A 5017-nucleotide genomic window follows, 5' to 3' on the forward strand; every position below is an offset into this window, starting at 1 on the left:
AGGTTTCTAGGCCCGGGGACGAGGGATGTGAGAGGAAATGACTCCAGTGGGACACAAAGAGAAACCAAAGGGCTTTCAAAATTCTTCTCGTGCTTCCAGTGGAAATTATAATTAATTAAACAGATGCCCTGTTTTTATCGCCCACTGCAACCTGAACGTATATCTCACGAAGGTCCAGTCTTTTTCCTAAAAAGGATGGCACTTGGAGAATGCTCCACGTGGTAAAGCAAAGGGTGGAGAGCACATTTTAAACTTCTTAAAAACTTAGCTTCGCTTTTCACAAGCCCCTCTCCGAACGTGCCCAAATGCATGCGAGATCTTCCCGGAAATCACCCAGAGGGCCAGGACAAGGTCTCTGCACGGACTCGCACAGCTCTCTCCTGCCCAGCGTCAGATTCCTCAGATCGAGCCGGGCTGTGTGTTAACTTGGGGCTTTGTTATCACTCAGTGCGTAGCCAGGGGTCCGTGAGCAGACAGTGAGCATAACCATGGGCCAGGGACTGAGGAGGCAGGGAGCTGGAGGACTTCCCAGCTGCACTTCCTCAGACTGAGGTGGGTGGGGGTCAGCATAAGGAGTGCACTCTGGGGAAAGTCCTTTCTGAAGAGAAGACCCAGGTAGCCTCTCAACATCTCCCCGGTGGACAAAGGGGCAGATTTGACCTGTGTGGCCTCAGAGGACCAAGGGAGGACTCAATGGGAAACAGGGCTCAGCCCTTTCGACCAGGTGCCTCAGAAGGTAGTAAAACCCCTGACCTTGGCATTTCTCTAGCGAACACTAGATGGCTATTACTGGAAAGCTACAGAAGGGACTCTGTGTTGCATAGATGCCAGGACCAGATCAGAGAGTCTACAGTAAGTATTGACTCAGAGAAAGGCAGGGCAATGAAAGGACATTTCCCCACAGAAGAAGGTTTTCTGTTATCAGCATTTCAAATTCCCAGCACAGGCTCATTCTGAAGAGGTCAGAGCACATAAGCTCTGTAACCTCCTGAGGGTGTGGACTTAACTTGTTCCTTCTTGTGCTCCTTTCTAGGGAGTGGCAAAGCAAGGTTGAATGAATAAATGAATCAATGAATGAATATGTGCCTGCTCTGTAAGGTGGTGGAGTACTATATAATGCAAGCATATGGGACAAGCAAATGAGTAGTGGGAGAAGGCTAAGTAAATATGTCGGGGCAAGGTTATGAAGGATTTTAAGTGCCAGATAGAAGAATTTGCACTTAGTATGGCAAACTGGCACATGCTCTAGTGTAAGCATAGGAAACAGTCAACTCATACTCCCAAATCTCCCCAGCTCACACCTCAAAAATCTTCCTGCTCACACTCCATGTCTCCCCTACCTCTACTCTAAGTCTCCCGAGATCACACTCAGAGTCCTCTAGCTCAGGATGGTTATGAAGTGTTTCTGTGGAGTCTTTTCAAGACTTAATCCTTGCTGGAACCAATTCAACATCCCGTCAATCCAATTTCTCCAAGACTGTGGCGGACATAGCTAACATCCCCGAAGATTGATGCTCCCCTTCTAGAGGGCAGAGTTGTTGCTACAAAGGAGTGTTTTCCTTTGGGGACTCTATTTCCCAGCCTCCCTTGCCTCTAGAAGGGGATTATAGGACTAATTTCACCAACAAGGTAATGATCAAAGCAATATATTTCACTTCTGTGTTGTTATGGTTAAGAAGGAGGCATGTATGCTCCTTGATCTCTTTAATCATCAACCAGCTGAACGAAGAGACCCTTGCTGGGTGAAAGGATCAAGCTAGAAAGAGCCTGGGCCATGGAAGACTGCCCACGAATGCCTGCGTTCAATGATGCCATGAGTGGGAAATAAATGTCTATTGTGTGAAGCCACTGACATGGCGAGGTTGTTCATCACAGGAATTAGATTGCCCCAACTCACACAGGGACCCAGCGGGAATCACTTGGAGCTCCAAGAACAAACTCGGGATCAGGGAACATCTGAAAATGCCTGGCACAAAGGAGCTCAATAAATAAAGCAAACCAACTAAATACATCAGAATCCTCTGGGTCCTCAGCCTTTTGGAAGAGCCTCTGAGTAAGAGTCATAAGGCTTCAAATCAGATCCTAACTTTAGGGAAAGTCATGATAAGGGAGAGTGCGTGTAAGGGCCCCTCAGAGAGGGAGACAGGAACAGAGATAGGAATTTGAGACACAAAAGTTCTGGTCCTTCCTGGAGAACCCCGCCTTTGTCAACAACTCCAGCTGCCTCACTGACCCCTGGCTGTCACTGAGGAGCCCATTTCAGTCCATAACATGTAGGGATACCCATCCATGCCCAGCAGTGAGAGTTCATCTGAGGCCAGCAGACATCAGAAGTGTCGTGGAGAGAAGGACTGGGAGGAGGGCATTAATGTGAACACATCAAACTTACAAGTCAGTAAAAAGAGACCAAAAAAAAAATGGACAAAGAACATGAATTGAAGTCCACAGAAAGATTTTTTTTTAAAAAAGATAAATACATGGAAAGGTATTCAACCTCATTCCCAGATAAAGAAAAACAAGTTTAAACCACCCAACACCGTTTTTCACCTTTGTGGTTGGAAAAGTTAAAAAATTTGGTATGACCTAGTGTTGACAAAGGTAGGGGAGGAAATAGACCCTCTTGGTGGCAATTTGGACTGATGCAATATTTTTAGATGGTAATTTGATGCACGTCATAATTATTAAGACAAATCGCCATCTTATCAACTGTACTCTTACATAGTTATCCAAAAATATACATTTGTAGAGTCCAAAGGTTCATGGAAAGAACTATTAAACCCCCTCCCCCACACACATACACACTCACACACATACATACACACACACAGGGTATTGATTGCACACATAAACTGTTGAATCTGTTTCTAAATTGCCAAAATGGCATGAAAGTAAAAGGCCCCTGCTTGACCTAAGCACCTGGGAGAGCCACTCTGCCCCGAGCCCAGCAGCACCAGCCCTGTGTGCACAGGGACATGGAGCTTTGGCGAGAGGCGCCCTCTCTGAAGCCTGGAGAAGGCTTTCTGCATTCTGGAGATTCTCTCTTCGGAAAGCAGTCCCACCAGAGGGCAATGGGGAAGTGACAGCAAAGGGCAGTCAGACTCAGGGCGAGATGAAGAGTAATGTAGCCAAATGGCTTCCAGGTTAATAAGACATCCTACCTTCCCACCTGGCCGATTGGAGAACAAACGGAAAAGCAGAAGCTTCCGCCAGCTTTGGTCAGTGCCTTGGGATGCTCTGAACTTAAGCCAGTCCTGAAAACTCCAGCATCCAAAGGCTGTCTTTCCATAACAGAGCGATTCTCACAGCTAAATCTCAACTTGCAGCTTTAATTTAACAGAAGTTTTAACCTTAGGGGAAATTAAGTTTCCCTAAATAATTGATTAAAAGGTCTTTCCGTTGTTGTAAATAAGGTCATGCTACCTTCTTTTCCAGCTAACCAGTAATTTCTCAGTCCAGTTAAAAAAAACAACACCTTTGGCTAGCTCTGTACTTCTAATCTAAATATTGGGCTTCTCCAACATCTCATCTCTCCAGGAGATCATAAATCAGGAAATGAAACAAATTACTCCCTTGATGAGACTAGCAGGTACTCTTCAGACCTTTATTTATTTATATATTTATTTATTTAACTTTTAAAAAATATATTTTGTAGATTTTTTTTACAGAGAGGAAGGGAGAGGGATAGAGAGTTAGAAACATTTATGAGAGAGAAATATCGATCAGCTGCCTCCTGCACACCTCCTACTGGGGATGTGCCCACAACCAATGTACATGCCCTTGACCAGAATCAAACCTGTGACCCTTCAGTCCACAGACCAATGTTCTATCTCCTGAGCTAAACTGGCGAGGGCACCCTTCAGACCTTTAGAAGGGAACTACACATATTAACCAGCAAGGGAGGAACTGGCTAGATGTGTAGATAAGCAGCAAATTATCATAACAGATTTCTATCATTTGATGATAGAATTTTCCTTAATTTTTTATTTGCTTAGACCTAACTTCAGCATTTTATATGAATTCAGAGCCTACTGTGACCTTTCAACTCCCCAGTAAGAAGTCCCACTTGATTTCCTCCCCAGAAGAAAGTTCAATGCTCTTAACTTCCATGAAGCTGGTCATGGCACTTACAGACTAGCAGAGCAGCTGAGAACATGGCCTTTGCATTCAGACGAGGCCTGGGTTCAAGCCCTGGTTCTGCCATTAGCGAGCTGCTGTGGCTGTGAACTAATTGCTTTACCTCTCTGTATCTTGGCCACTTTCTCTGTGAAATGAACAATATCTATCTTACAATGCCTGAGTACAGCTTGAATTAAGTGAAGTCATGTAGCTTCAAGCATTCATCAAAGTTCCCGAATGTACTAAGGGTTCATCCACCATTAGCTTCTTCATTGTAATTAGAAGAAGACCCTTAGGGGAATTGCTTCCATCTCTATAAAATAAAGAAAGAAGAAGAAGAAGAAGAAGAAGAAGAAGAAGAAGAAGAAGAAGAAGAAGAAGAAGAAGAAGAAGAAGAAGGAGAAGAAGGAAAAGAAGAAGAAGAAGAAGAAGAAGGAAAAGAAGAAGAAGAAAAAGAAGAAGAAGAAGAAGAAGAAGAAGAAGAAGAAGAAGAAGAAGAAGAAGAAGAAATAAAGTAAAATAAAGAATTATTTTTAAAACAAACAAGCAAACAAAATAAGGTATTCAGACATTCAGACCAGGCCAGCTCCAAGTGTCCCTCATAGTTGACACCTAAGAGGTTACTGCTGAGCCCCTGGCAGTCATCCTAGTCCTCTCATCCTGACTTCCATGGTAAGAAGTTCCTGCTGGAGCAATCAGGGTCTCGCTCGAAAACACTGAAGAGCTGCCCTCTCCATCCGAGCTGGCCTGGGCATGTAGTGAGTTCTCCATCAGTAGAGGCATCCAAGGAGAAACTGACAACCACCTGCTGGGAATGGGATAGAAAAGATTCAAATGTCAACAGGGGTCAAACTACATGAAGTTTGGGGTCACTTCCAACCCATCGGTCCCATACTTCCAA

Source organism: Pipistrellus kuhlii, unplaced genomic scaffold (genome assembly GCF_014108245.1).
Source record: "Pipistrellus kuhlii isolate mPipKuh1 unplaced genomic scaffold, mPipKuh1.p scaffold_m20_p_2, whole genome shotgun sequence".
Taxonomy (NCBI): Eukaryota; Metazoa; Chordata; class Mammalia; order Chiroptera; family Vespertilionidae; genus Pipistrellus; species Pipistrellus kuhlii.